Source organism: Lissotriton vulgaris, chromosome 11 (assembly GCF_964263255.1).
Source record: "Lissotriton vulgaris chromosome 11, aLisVul1.2, whole genome shotgun sequence".
NCBI classification, from domain to species: domain Eukaryota; kingdom Metazoa; phylum Chordata; class Amphibia; order Caudata; family Salamandridae; genus Lissotriton; species Lissotriton vulgaris.
This window is the reverse complement of record NC_141699.1, coordinates 62209193-62225052: the sequence shown is the minus strand read 5'-3', so window position 1 is coordinate 62225052 and position 15860 is coordinate 62209193. Positions and strand designations below refer to the sequence as shown.

Here is a 15860-nt window from a genome sequence, read left to right as displayed (position 1 = left end):
CCAAAACGCGTTTTTCCCATTCATTTTTCCATAGGGCGTTTGGCCTCACTTTTAGCTCGAACGGCTGATTGGATTTACACGAAACTTGGCAAAATTGTAGGGACTGTTAGCCCGATGTGCCTTTGCTGGGTCTCAATATATGTGCTACAGTGGATTTTGAGAAATTAACGTTTAAAAAAACAGATATATCTGTGACAGCGTCCCGGATAGCGCTCCAGTTATTAAAACTACGGAAAAGTAACCAAAAGAACCCCCACCAAAATATCACGGAACAACAGAGAACTGCCTTGAAAGGATTAACGATGGACACGAAAATAATTGTGAAGCCCTCTGACAAGGGCGGGAACGTGGTTCTGATGACCCGTGAATACTATACAAAGGAAGCATTGAGGCAACTCTCAGATGAGAAATTCTATACTAAATGCACTAATGATACCTACCAACAAAGTATCATAGAATATGACAAACTCATCTCCAAATGGTACAACCAACATATGCTGAACAAAGATGAACATCTGTTCCTACGTACCACTTGCCCAATGACACCAACCTTCTACCACCTCCCAAAACTTCACAAAAATCGTGACCACCCACCTGGACGCCCGATTATTTCTTCCATCGGGAGTCTAACGGAGAATATGTCTCGCTTTGTGGACCACACCTTATTCCCTCTTGTGTCCAACTTGGACTCGTATATACGAGACACAAAGGATTTTTTGATGAAACTGAACAATTTGGTGTGGGAACAGGACTATCTTTTAATGGTATTAGACATTACCAGCCTCTATACTATTATCGATCATAGCCATGGACTAGAGGCGGACACAATCTAATGATTCTGGAATTCGTAGAATTTTGTCTAAAACACAATATATTCCTGTTTGAAGAGCAGTTATACATCCAGAAGTCTGGCACGGCGATGGGTACCTGCTTTGCTCCCAGCTACGCGAACTTGTTCGTGGGCTGGTGGGAGGAGCAGGTACCCAGGAGCTGCAGAGTTGGGGAAGAAGAGGGCAAGGTCATCTGCTGGCATCGATATATCGATGATCTCTTCATTGTGTGGAGAGGTACCCCTGAGACAGCTCAGGAATACATCAATGTACTTAACAACAATCAACTTAATCTGCAATTTTCTGGGACAGTGCGTCCGGTGGCAGCGGACTACCTGGACCTTAAAATATACGCAGAAGATGGTCAACTCCACACTAACCTCTTCAGAAAGCAAACTGCTGGCAACTCTACACTGCATGCCAGCAGTAGCCATCCACCCCAATTAATCAGGAGCATCCCCTACGGGGAATTGCTAAGACTCCGCAGGAACTGCTCTAAACCCTCGGATTTCGAAGCGGCTGCTTCGGAATGCATATCCCGATTTAAAGCTAGGGGATATGGCGAGAGCATGCTCCATAACACTCTAAAAAGAGTAAGGAAAATAGAGAGACAGTCCCTCCTGACCAGTAACATCGATCAGGTTAACCGTAGGGGCAAGTCAGGTGAGGATCAAGGCAAGTTCAGAGTCATAACTCCCTATTCAACAGGTGCAGACAATTTCAGAGCCATGCTACGTAAGAATTGGCATATTCTTCTAACAGACAGCGTGCTCAAAGAAGATCTTCCATCTCAGCCACTCCTAACCTTTAGCAAAGCTAAATCACTAGGCGACATACTGGTGCACAGCCATCTCAAAAAAGTGTCCCTGAGAACGAATACTTTGAGGGAGCAACGAGGCTTTTACCCCTGCGGCCGCTGCAAAGCGTGCGCAGGTAGTAAACGTGTACTCTCGTATATAATACCAGAGACTGGCAGGAAAATCTATATAAATAAATTCATCACCTGCAGCACCCAGTATGCCGTATATTGCCTGCAGTGCCCCTGTGGCTTACGCTACATTGGGAGCACGATCAAGGAGATAAAGCTTAGAATATTGGAACATATGCGAGCCATCGACAAAACAGATCAGACCTATCCGGTGGCTCGCCATTTCGCGGAAGTACACAATCGAGATCGGAGCAAGCTCCAGTACTTCGGCCTCGATATTGTACCCCACAATATTCGTGGAGGTGACCGACTACGCAGACTAAGGAGACTAGAGTCCCGTTACATCATTGATCTGTGTACTAAATATCCCAAAGGTCTCAATAGTGGGGAGGAGATGGCCTTCCATCTAGGGAAATGAGCAGTTAAGATCTGATATACACCATTCCAAGATGATAGTGCAACTGATCACACTGAAACTAGAACTTCACATTATCATACTTAGAACATGTATATATTAATGTATATAATAGCTCTGAAAATTGCATCCAATTCGTTTCCTGTACATAGTAGTTTTTTGTACATAGCAGTATGTGAGAGACAACTCATGGTTATTTGACTGATGGCATATGCTTCTCTTGGTATAACCCATAATCAGGTACTTGATAATCATCACTAATATCTTGTGACTTTGATTATATGAATATTATATTTGATCGGACAGAATGCAGAAGCTTATTTTCAATGCCTCTCTACATACACAATTTCCACTGTACATAATATGCACTCTAACCACTTTTGTTTCAATTTTGAATTCATGTAATAGTTTCCGTTCAAAATGTGGTTCATATTGTGAACAACTATGCATGCCCTCGCCGATATTGCACGCGATGCATTGCACTTGACACCCACTTATTCAAAACCCCCCCTGTAGCTATGCTCAGCTTGCAGCTGTGGTTTGAGAATTGATTTAATTTTCCTTTTGTACAGGTGATTTGGCACATGTAATATATATGGGGACATAAGCCGATCCACGGCTTTATTATTTCATGCTAATTTTTGCCATTTTATTGTGATTAGCCTAACTGGATACAATGCAATTGCCCATCTGGGGGCTTTATTTAGTTAAAACCTACTGTTGTGTTACATTTACTATACACTACAAGATGGCCGCCTTGTTTCATGTTAGGCTCTAGTCCCCTTGTTTGTGTCCACACCTGACCAGTAGTGGGAGTGATTATGTATGATAAAAACAATGTCGGATACAAACACAGTGCATCACACACTGACGAAGGCAGACCGCCGAAACGCGTCTGTGTGCACCCCTCCGCTGAATAAAATCTAGCGCGTTTGTATTCCTCAACCTCGAGTGCTGTCATTCTTTCCAGGAGGAGTGGGAAGGATTTTGGAGCGTGAATATATATATATATATATATATATATATATTTATAATACCTACTGGCGGTCGTCAGTAGGTATATATAGTTAGGATTTTTTCTCTATGGAACTTTTGAAAATTCTATGTCTAATAACTTTGGCGTTTGTGGACGGAATCGGCTGAAATTTTCAGGAAAATGGCACATTTTGTTTCGGATCAGCCCCTGAAAATTTGGGGGGGTTTCGTCAAGGGGGGCCGAGAAAAAAGGGGGTCCCAAAACGCGTTTTTCCCATTCATTTTTCCATAGGGCGTTTGGCCTCACTTTTAGCTCGAACGGCTGATTGGATTTACACGAAACTTGGCAAAATTGTAGGGACTGTTAGCCCGATGTGCCTTTGCTGGGTCTCAATATATGTGCTACAGTGGATTTTGAGAAATTAACGTTTAAAAAAACAGATATATCTGTGACAGCGTCCCGGATAGCGCTCCAGTTCGTGAACTTTTCGCGTAACGGAACTTTGCCTAGCGAAGCTGATGGGCTCTCCGGTGTCTGTCAACATTCTAAACAGTCCGGAGCGGCCGCCATCTTGTCTCTCGGTAGGATCGAGAGACAAGAGGAGGAGAAAAACGAAGGCGGAATTTAATGAAAGGGGGCAAGGTAGACCCTTCTTGACCCCCTAGGAATGATGTTGGGGTTATTAAAGGGTCCCGTGGGGCAAATAAAAAAATATTGATTTTTTTGCGGTAGAAGCGCTTTCCGGTTCTCGAACCGGGATGCGAAACGGGAATTCGCCATTTTTTGTTTCGATTTAATTAAATTACAAGATGGAGGAAAAACAATGTGAGAAATGGGTATAAGGGGGTACGGGAGACGTATCTTGACCCCCTATGTTTTCTGAGGGTGGCTGAGGAGGCTCATATATGTTGATACTTGTTTTCCAGCGGCTGCGCGTGAACGTTTTTTTTTTTTTGCTGCGTGACGTCTGTTAACGTTCGATTCGAAGGAAATCAGGAAGTGTTGACCGCCATTTTGACACTGCGAGTAAATATATTGTTAAAAATAATTGTTATAAATTAATTCGTATTGATAAACATTGTCTGCGCCATCTTGCTTTTTTTCCAATGCTACACTTTTGTCGTGCACGGCAGCCATTTTAGATGCCTTGACCAGACCAACTTTCTGCACACCGCCGATCCTCAGCATGGCTCCCCACCCTCTAAAGCATCTCCCCCACGCACTGGTCACCCCCGCTCTCTGTCTTATGCATGGGCCATAAACCTCCCCCCATCTGCGCTGCTCTTCCCTGAGAATCACACCCTGTGCCAGCCCAACACCACCCTTTCACCCTATTCACTACCGCACCCTCTGACATTCCTCTTCCTTTGTGTCTGATTGTCCAGGCCGGTCCCAGGCTATCACGTAGCCCTGCGGATGTAGTTTATGGCCTCAACTGTAAAGAATCACCCCTCTTCAAAGGAGTTACAGTAGATCAAGGCCCCCACCCGATGAGATCCGTCACACCACACGCGTTCCTACCATCTGATAACCATCCTGTATTGTGATTGGGGAGGGGATTCTCACTGTGAGGGTGTGTGGGACCGAGCCTGAAGCGGAAGATTCCAGGGATTCCTCTTTGTACATCAAAGTTTTTACAATTATGTGTCACATTAAAAATATATAGCACTCCAACAAAGTAGTAGGATTATAAAACTTTAATAACTTATAAATATATAGAACGCAACAAAAACAGTAAACACATTTTAAAAAATGTTTTAAAACAGAAGCAACAATGGTCAGTAGCTGTCTTTTGTGCGAACGGGCCTCCCCAGTTGGAGGCTCGTCTGCTGTAGTGGGGCGCCCCTTTACCGTTTCAGTTGCCATTCCGCCTGCTTTTGCTACACTGTGCCTCATCCGCCATTCAGCTGTTTATCCCCCGCTCTTGCGGCTACAGTGTCTCGCTCACCATGTAGTTGAGTTGCGCCTACTCTTGCGGTGCAGCGATAGGCGACTGCCACAGGACTCTTAAAATGGCGGCCGGCTCTTCGGATTTGGGCCTGGTCCACTAAAATGGCCCTGGAACATCTTGGAACTCGGACGCTTGTCTGCTAGGGCTTGGGCTCCATTCTCGAAAGCGTCCCCTCAGCCTTGAAGATTCTACAAAAGTCTTGGGGGCCCCCGACTCCCGCAGGCTTCCAGTGGGGAGCGGCTGCCATGATTGCTTGCGGAATGGCCACCACGGAGCTACGAGATGGTGGTGCTCTCATGCTGACGCCAGCTTCAGTCTGAAACATCCAGAAACACTGTAGACTATCAATTTGATGAGTTCCGGTGGAGCCCCAACGTGACCCGGTAGGGAAGAACTTGCCCTCTCCTTTTTTGAGTGATGATTCTTGTTGCCTGTCCCCTCTGTTGTCATCTAACGGAACCTTTTTTGATTGCTGAGTGAGAAAAAAAGGTGGGTCTTTCATCGTTTGGGAAAAAAAAATCTTTTAATCCAATGAAAAGTGTTATTTTTAGGTCATATGATCAAGCCTTCCATCATTAGGAAACCAAAAGTAAAATGAACCAATGAAAAGTTTTATAAACAAGGCACATGACCTGTTATGCGGCTTTTGGCTATAAAAAGCGTACAAAATCCATTGGCCCATGAGGTGGCGTCAGTAGAGGACCAATGTGCGAATAGGCCGAAGGCAGCACAATGCGCCGAGATCCGGATGGCACCGAGTTGGTGTCCAGCAAGTTGCACTGGTGTGGCCATCCTACAATGCTGCGCCGAAAGAAGGCGTGGGGTGCCCGGGGGGAGGCGGCGCGAACGGCCCTCTTCCGCCTCCCCAGGTGGAGTCACCTCATCTCCAGTGCGGCGCCCCTTAGCGTTTCACACACCGTCCAGCCGAGTTGCGCCCGCACTTGCTGCTACAGTAGGCCAAAGGCAGCACAACGCGCCGAGATCCGGATGGCACCGAGGTGGTGACCAGCAAGTTGCCGCACTGGTTTGGCCATCCTACAATGCTGCGCCGAAAGACGGCGTGTCCAGCTGAGTTTCTCCCACTCTTGCGGTACAGTGACTCGAACGCGCCGAGATCCGGATGGCACCGAGGTGGTGTCCAGCAAATTGCCGCACTGGTGTGGCCATCCTACAATGCTGCGCCGAAAGACGGCGTGTCCAGCTGAGTTGTGGTCACTCTTGCTGTTACAGAACGCCGAAGGCAGCACAACGCGCCGAGATCCGGATGGCACCGAGGTGGTGTCCAGCAAGTTGCTGCACTGGTGTGGCCATCCTACAATGTTGCGCCGAAAGACGGCGTGTCCAGCTGAGTTGCGGTCACTCTTGCGGTACAGTGACTCGAACGTGCCGAGATCCGGATGGCACCGAGGTGGTGTCCAGCAAATTGCCGCACTGGTGTGGCCATCCTACAATGCTGCGCCGAAAGACGGCGTGTCCAGCTGAGTTGCGGTCACTCTTGCGGTACAGTGACTCGAACGCGCCGAGATCCGGATGGCACCGAGGTGGTGTCCAGCAAATTGCCGCACTGGTGTGGCCATCCTACAATGCTGCGCCGAAAGTCGGCGTGGGGTGCCCCGTTGGCTTATGAAGTGATGTCAGTAGTGGACCGATGTGTGAATAGGTCGGAACCAGCACAAGGCGCCAAGATCCGAATGGCAAGTCCTGGATGTTGAGTGCCATAGTTGAGAGTTCTGAGCAGTGCTTGTAAGACTGTCAGAAGCTTATTTGCACCTGCTGCAGCTTCACTATTGCCCTGGTGTGGCCAAAGATCGCACATGACATAGGCGGCCGGCTCCCGAGGTCCGGCGGAACTTTTTTCCTTTTCCTTTTTGCTTCTTGTCCCACAATCCGTTTCACCTGAAGACACGACCAGGTCCCTGAATGTGTGCAGGGGGACGTTATTGATTGAATCAAAATGGCGGCTTGACACAAAGCTGACTCAAGCGTTGCTGTTGATGCTATACAGACAAAAATTGGTTTTCAGTTTGTACATTCTTCAGGATTTTTTTTTCCATCCAAGGCTGATTCAGAGTTTGTAGAAAAATGGCTTCAGATTTTCCACATACTACTCTTCAACATTCTTCCTAAATGTAACAATGTGAGACTCACTAGGAGAACGGCTGTTTATCTTTCCTTTCAAAATGCTGCCAACAATATTTTCTGAATGGAAGACACCATCTTGTAGCATAAAGGGCCGAAATGGGTTCTGGTCTGGCCGATGGTTGGTGGAGATATTTTGACTATATCTTGGACCTGCCCGGCCTCGCCCAAAATGACACCTTAGTTCTTGCAACCTAATGGCCCGCTCGTTACGTTCCTCTATAATGTAAATGTCTCCTCATCATATACGATTTCAGTTTGCTCCGTGGCCGGCCCACGAGGTTATAGGCCCGTATTTGTATACTGACATTTTCACAATAAAGGTTTTTAAAACAAAACATGGTAGTAGTATTTACATTGGTAAAGTTTTTACTTTTAGTCACTGTTTTCGAATCAGTAAAAGGCAAGTGAAATAAAGCAGTCCAATTACATGACGGATAAAAGGAATAATATGTAGGAACGCAGTAAAGATAAATGGTCAAGGGCAGTTGTGTTTTCCACTCCTGCAACATAAAGTGATCGATAAGAATCTGATAATCAGGCGTATCGGCGACTAAGACAGCAGGCCGAGTCACTTTTACTCAACGGCTTCGTCATGGAACGAAGAAACGCCCTTTTTCTCGAAAAAGGAATATATTTTACTTGCAGGACAGTTGTAAATTTTCCGGGAAAGTACATTAGCCTGGAATATTATAACATATATGTTTAAAAAAAAAAGTTCGAAATCAATAAAAAGCGTATTTTTTAGGTCTTATGACCAAGCTTTTCATTATTAAAATAACAAAAGTAAAATGAACCAATAAAAAGTTTTATTAACAAGTCACATGACCTGTTATGCTTACGTTACGCGCTGCGCGCCGCGCCCCGGATCACTTCCGGGTGCGCTAACGCGGCGTGTCATATAACGCATTACGCGACAACGTAGGTCAAGAATATAGTCAAAATGTCTCCACCAACCAGCGTTCGGAACACAACCCCTTTCAGCAGTCCAAAAAGTTCTGTAAAATGACAACAGAGGGGACAGGTAACAAGAACCATCAGTCAAAGAGGGGAGGGCAAGTTCTTCTCTACCGGGTCATGTTGGGGCGCTACCGGAACTGATCGAATTGGTAGTCTACAGTGTTTCTGGATGTTTCAGACTAAAGCTGGCGTCAGCATGAGAGCACTACCATCTCGTACATCCGTCGTGGCCATTCCACGAGCAAACATGGCAGCCGCTCCCCACCAGAAGCCTGTGGGAGTCGGGGGCCCCCAAGACTTTTGTAGAATCTTCACGGCTGAGGGGACGCTTTCGAGAATGGGACCCAAGCCCTATCAGGGAAGCGTCCGAGTTCCAAGGTGTCCCAGGGCCATTTTAGTGGACCACGCCCAAATCTGAAGAGCCGGCCGCCATTTTGAGAGTCCTGTGGCAGTCGCTTATCGTTGCATCGCAAGAGCGGGAGCAACTCAACTACATGGTGAGCCACACGCTGTAGTCGCAAGAGCGGGCGGTAAACAGCTGAATTGCGGAAGAGGCACAGTGTAGCAAAAGCGGGCGGAATGGCAACTAAAACGGTAAAGGGGCGCCCCACTACAGCGTGTCTTCAGGTCAAACGGATTGTGGGACAAGGTCCAGAATAGAAGATTCATCAAAAGGCAAAAAGTTCCGCCGGACCCCGGGAGCCGGCCGCCTATGTCGGGGGCGATCTCAGGCTGAACCGGTGCTATAAGACTTGGGGAGGGGGTCGGAGCCAAGCGTCTTCTCCGAGTCCGTGCCATCACACCGCCCCTCGGGGGCCTCCGTCAAGCGGTTTAGGGAGGTACCATATCACATTGTTTTCAAATGCAGTCAGGTCCACAAACGACACTCACTTACTTTGAGAATAGTGAAGCTGCAGTAGGTGGAAATAAGCTTCAGACAGTGTTACAAGCGCTGCTCAGAACTCTGAACTATGGCACCCAACATCCAGAACTTATGCCATTTGAGAATGGCAGTGACATCGAAGCAACTCAGGGACCAAAACCATTAACGTACTTTCACGTATGAAAATCTTACTTGGGGAGCGGGCAGCAGCGAAGCGCCCCCTCCCAGTCCGCGCCACCACACCGTATGTTGAAAATCTGAAGCCATCGTTCTACAAACTCAACCAACCTTGGATGGAAAAATCTAGAAAAATGTACAAACTGAAAACCAGTTTTGGTCTGCATAGCATCAGCAGCAACGCTTGCTATCAGAGTGCATGAGTTTCATGCTCGATCGATTGAGCTAGCCGGATCGGGCAATAAAAAGTATAAAATAGTTATGTAAATAGTTATTTAATAAAATGTTTTACCCCGTTTCTTTGCTGGTGTGTTGTATATATTTTTAATATTTGCATAGGGTTTGTCGTTATTTTGGGCGGGGTGGGTGAAGGAGCCGAGCTGTCTTGCAGCCCTCATGGAAAGGGGCGACCACTCGGTCCCCCCGAACGTATGGCAGAGTGCCTCGATCCCCCCGGGAAGCCATTTTGGGCGGGAGGCGCGTCTCGGCTGGTATGCCCGAAGCGGCGTAGCCGGGGCGCGCTTGTTCCCGCCCTAGAGTGGGCTGGCCTAGACACTGACGCGGCCGGCCACGCCCTCGGGGCAGGCAGGGGCGGGTTTACGCCCGCCCTGAAGATGGATAAAAAGGGACACAAGACCAGAAGACATCCTCTTGTTCCTGTGCTCTGAAGCTGCACCTCCTCGCTGCACGTGAGCTCGAGACGGAACGAAGAGCCAATTTTGAGCGTTTTAATCGTTCTTGTTTGTTTTACAGTTACTTTGTTGGAGAATGCCGAAGAAGGTCGGAAAACGCATGACTACTGACCAGATGCTGCGTGTTCTCATGAAGGAGATGTCCGAACTAAAGAAGCGGGTGGATAAGAACGAGGAACGGGGACCAAAACGTCCGTTGGCGGGAGCAGCCCCGGGAGGGAAAAACAAGAGGCCCAGGAGGGGAGCAGCGGGAGAAGACATCCCGGGTCCCAGTGCCCCGCTCGAGGCACCAACTCCCGTGCCGGAGGAGGGGAATCCGATTCCCGTTGTGGTCACCCCCGTATCCGAGGATGATATGCCGCCCGAGCTGGCAGCACAATTGGCAGCGTGGTTGGGTAAAGGTAACGAGGGCGCCACGGCTGTCGAGGCGCAGGCGCTGATAAAGCAATTGCGTGAGAAACGGGAAGCAGCCAAGGTGTCCGTGCCGGCTGCAGTAGTGGACAAGACACCGGGGACGATTGCGACCACAGAGGCAGCGTCGGGTGCAGGTAAGCGGCCATTGCCGATTGCGAGGGATGAGTCAACACCCTCTCGGAGAGAAAAATTGGGTCAACATGTTCCTTTGGCAATTAAGGAAAAGATTTGGGCGGGGGAATATGTGAACATTTTCTCATTGCTTGTTGATCATTATGAGGTAGAGCATGTAAAGAGTCAGAAGGATCTTATGCATCCGAGTGTTTGGCGCGCAAAAATGGCCGCCTTTAAAGTGAATGAGAATATCGGCAATTGGGGCAATGCTTGGGGAATCTTTACATCAATCTTGGGGGAACGTAGGCCTGAGTTGCTTTCCGAGTTTCCAATCTATCAATCACGAATCATGGGGTACTCGACATCGCACCAGGGTAACCATTGGTTCTGTTACGATAATCTTTTCAGAAAGGAAAAGGAGCATAATAAAAGTTTAACCTGGGATTGTTATGATTCCTTGACTTGGGATAAAATGAAGGAGTCAGGAATGTTAAAAATGCCGTTGGTGGGAAGTAATGTTGGCGAATCCTCCCGGCAATATGCGGGGACGCCCTTTCGATCAGGTACGGGTGCCGACGATTACTCGAAACCTGCCGGCAATACTGGGAAAAGGGGTTTCTGCTTTAATTTCAACAGAGGTAAATGTACGAGACCCCAGGGATCGTGTAAATTCAAACATGAATGTAGTGGTTGCGGGTCGTCCCATCCTGAGTCCTCGTGCAGAGCCAGAACGGGTGATAATGGGGGGAGAGGGGGTGCCAAACAGGTCTAATATAGTCCGAGGGGCGCCTTTACCTACCCCGATTGATACCCTGGCGATGATTCCCTGGCTCAGTGAATACCCGGATCGTACTTCTGCTGGGGTGCTGCGGAACGGTTTTTCGTATGGTTTCCGCATCCCGGTAGGGGACTTTCAGGGTGTAGGGAAGTGCAAAAATCAACTTTCCGTCCTGCAGCATACGCCCGTAGTACAGGATAAGATCCGTAAAGAGGTTGCACGAGGTCGGGTCGCCGGCCCGTTCAGTATACCTCCGGTTCAGAATTTTGTTTGTTCTCCCTTAGGGGTAGTCCCCAAGAAAGACCCCGGTGAGTTCCGACTGATTCATAATTTATCAGCTCCACGAGGTCTTTCCGTAAATGATGCAATCGATCCAGAAGTGTGTTCGGTGCGGTACGCATCCTTCGATGAGGCCGTAGCCATTTTGAATCGCCTGGGGCCCGGGGCGCTGATGGCGAAGTCAGATATCGAGTCAGCGTTCCGATTGCTCCCGGTACACCCAGACGACCAGCGTCTCCTAGGTTTCATGTTTCAGGGTCGTTATTACATGGATAGGTGCATGCCAATGGGGTGCTCTATATCCTGTGCTTATTTCGAGAAATTCAGTAGTTTTCTACAATGGGTATTCACAAAGAACACGGGTTTCCAATATGTAATGCACTACCTTGATGATTTTCTGTTTCTTGGGGCAGCCGGGGATCTTGAATGTGGCCGGGCCTTGGCCGAATTTTGTGTGTTAATGAAACAGTTTGGTGTGCCATTGGCGCCGGGTAAAACAGTGGGTCCTACGACTTGCCTCGAGTTTCTGGGGATCGAGTTGGACTCCAGTGAGGGTTGTTTCCGTTTGCCAGCTGAGAAAGTGTTGAAGTTCAGGGCTGCGCTGCAAGTGTGTATAAATGCATCGAAAGTTACGCTGCAACAATTACAGCAGTTGGTGGGACAATTGAATTTTGCCCTGAGGGTAATACCAATGGCCCGCCCCTTTTCCCGTTCAATTGCCCAAGCGATGGTCGGCCTTAAAGAGTGCCATCATCGCACGAGACTATCGGCCGAGGTCCGCCAGGACATGCGTATTTGGTTAGCATTTCTGGCGGACTTCAATGGTAGAATCGTCTGGAATAAACCAGCCGTGTCCTCTGAAGAGCTGGGGCTATGGACAGATTCAGCAGGAAGCATAGGTTTTGGCGCCATCTTCGGCACAAAATGGTCGGCACAAAAATGGCCGACATGGTGGCATGAGAATGGTCTGACGAGTAATATTGCTTTCCTGGAACTGTTTCCCATCTTGGTGGCCTTGAGAACATGGCCCGATGGGTTCAAAGATCACTCTGTCATATTTTGGTCTGACAATATGACCGTGGTCGAGTGTATCAATAGTCAGGCAGCACGTTGTAAACTGATTTTAAGACTGCTTAAGGAAATTGTTTTACTGTGTATGCATTTGAACGTGCTATTCAGAGCAAAGCATGTCCCAGGGGTGATGAATCAGGCGGCTGACGCACTGTCTCGTTTTCAAATGCAGGCTTTTTCGGGTTTCCTCCCCTCAGCGGACCCAGAGCCGGCACCCTTTCCCGAAGCTCTCTGGTCTCTCGGTGCCCCGAACTTCGTCACCTCGTGGGAGAGAGTCTAGCACCAAGGACGAGGAAGGCATACGAAGGGGCGTTTCGTGCCTATTTAGCCTTTTTGGGGACTGATAGAGAGCGGCTTTGGGGTCACGAGGAATGGGTAGTGAATTTTCTGATGTCCTTACGTAGGGCCGGGAAATCGGTGGCTACGGCCCAGAGGCATCGTGCTGCCATTTCCTTTGTTGCCAGAGCACACGCTATCCAGGACCCAACAGCGTCTTTCGTTGTGCAGAAAGCGCTGCGTGGGTGGCAACGCCTTGAGGGTCGCAGAATAGATGAGAGGCGCCCGATAGGTTTGGATAGATTGTCCCAGTTGTTGGCCGCACTCCCGGCCACATGTTCATCTCAGTTTGAGGCGGTGCTGTTCCGAGCCTCTTTTACGCTAGCATTTCACGGGGCAATGCGGGTAAGCGAACTAGTTGCAAGGAACAAACTGGATGTGGCAGGGGGGTTGTGCCAGGAACACGTTCAGATCAGGGGAGAAACAATGACTGTCTCCTTTGTAAAGTCCAAGACTGATCAAGATGGGATGGGTGACTGCGTCATCATACACAGGATTCCTGGGTCCTCCATGTGTCCGGTAAAGTGTTTAGAGGATTACCTAGCACGAAGGGTGGCATCATGGGGGGGGACTTTGTTGAGACACGCTGACGCCACCCCACTGACAAAATTTCAGTTTCAGCGGGTGCTTGCGATGTCAATTGCCGCTGCGGGCTTGAACCCGGGCGAATTTGGGACCCATTCCTTTCGGATAGGGGCTGCTACGGAAGCTACAGCCAGGGGTCTTAATATTGAGCAAGTAAAACGAGTGGGGCATTGGTCCTCCAATTGTTATAAAAGATACGTGCGGTTGCACATGTTGTGAAGCTGTAATAATGTACTCACGCTTCTTGTTTTTGTTTGGTTTTCAGTTACGCAAGCCTACGAGGCGGGGCGGACTATGCAGTCGACCCTACACCGGGCCAGCGGTCAGACATCACCGGCTGTGAAAAAGGAGGTGTGGGTCGTGGGCCACTCATACGTTAGGCGTGCCGCAGACGTATTCAAAGCAGGTGACATGATTCACGTAGCTGGGGAATACGGGTACAGGATGTCCTTCTACGGAAGGGGCGGTCTCTGTATTGACCAGTTTCAAACTTTTTTCGAGGGTTTGTTAGGGCGGACAAGGTCACCGCCGTCTATAGTTATAGTACATGTTGGGGGCAATGATTTGGTCACCACCGGTAGACGACTACTCCTGGAGGCAATGCTTTCCACGGTAAGTTGGTTGGCGAGGAGAGTTCCGGGGTGCACAATTGCATGGTCCCATTTGATTCCACGAAAGGTGTGGCGGGGGGCTATCTCTATTCCTGCTTTGAACCATTCTGTTAGAAAGCTTAACAATAAAGTGAGTAGGTTGTTCCGTTCCAGGACATTGCATTCTATTTCTCATAGCTGTATTAATGATGACAGTATGTATTTGGGGGATGGTGTGCATTTGTCTTGGGTGGGGAATGAGTTACTCTTAGGAGACTTCTTAGCAGGGTTAAAATCGTTGAAACATGACCTTTAGGTAGGAGTTTTGTGGGGGGTCCGGATAGCCGGTCAACTATCCGGCCTGTGGCGGTAAGGTCATGATCGGTGAGCACTAATTGGAAGATCCCTATGAGTGGGCGTCACCCAACACGGATGGGAGCGCTCGGGGGAGGTGGCCTTTGGCCCCTCAACGGGGAGGCGGTCCCTTCTAAGGATGGGTCGCCGAAAGAAAAGGAAAGGCGGTCAAGGCCCCTTCCTGTGTAGGAGGGGTTACAGCCCCCTCCTGGGGAATTTCCCGGGGCCAGTGACATCTGCGACGGCAGATGCGGTAAGTTGTGTGGGGTTGGGGGGAGGTCTACGATACCTTCTAGATACCTCACACGAGTCTTCGAACGACCTTTAACTGGCGTCGAGTTGATAGGTGCCCCCGTCAAGTCAAGGGAAATTGGTAGTAGTTGCACTTGAGTACGCCTCAGTGCTGTCGCCCCTCCCAAGTGGGGGGGGTATGTCTGGTTAGGGATCTTGACACCGGTTACGACCTTGCCGTTGGCCCTTAAATGTTAGGATGTACAATTTCAATATTTCAAGAAAATGTTTTTGGTAGGATGTTAGATCGGCTAGGAGAACCTCTGTATTAGAGAATCTGTTAAGGTTAGCCAAACATCGCAATGTGGTAATGAAATTGTACATTAATATGATAATGTTTAATGTTTTTAATTTTTTGTTTTTAATAAATACGGCCGGGAGGGTCACTCCCTCCCACTTCCAAAAACTTCAAGAACTGTTTCCGGTTTCCCTCCTTTGGGGATTGTGTTGAGAGGGGGTGGCGGGTATCTCAGCCATATGGAAAGTTGCGACCACTCGGTCCCCCCGAACGTATGGCAGAGTGCCTCGATCCCCCCGGGAAGCCATTTTGGGCGGGAGGCGCGTCTCGGCTGGTATGCCCGAAGCGGCGTAGCCGGGGCGCGCTTGTTCCCGCCCTAGAGTGGGCTGGCCTAGACACTGACGCGGCCGGCCACGCCCTCGGGGCAGGCAGGGGCGGGTTTACGCCCGCCCTGAAGATGGATAAAAAGGGACACAAGACCAGAAGACATCCTCTTGTTCCTGTGCTCTGAAGCTGCACCTCCTCGCTGCACGTGAGCTCGAGACGGAACGAAGAGCCAATTTTGACCCACCCACCAGCCCCTGAGGACAGCCAGTTGTTTTAATAAAATTGATCGTTAATTCTATTTCGTTTACAGGTTGTTTTTAGTATCATGTTGATGTTGAATGTGTAATAAAGATTGGTCTAATTTTATAAGTTTGGTGATTAAAGAAATGCGGATGTAAGGTCCATTTATAGACAGGCTTGTTCGGTCATAGTGGCCAATGTAATTTCGTTTAGTTAGCATTTGTCGTATTTATTTTTGGTCGGGCGGTAAGGTCATGATCGGTGAGCACTAATTGGAAGATCCCTATGAGTG

At 48.7% G+C, this 15860-nt stretch overlaps 1 pseudogene; it reads left to right on the top strand.

Annotated features, from left to right (window-relative positions):
• The first annotated feature begins 302 nt into the window (after positions 1 to 302).
• The window catches only part of LOC147678967 (E3 SUMO-protein ligase KIAA1586-like), a 37030-nt pseudogene continuing 21472 nt past the window's right edge, over positions 303 to 15860 (top strand).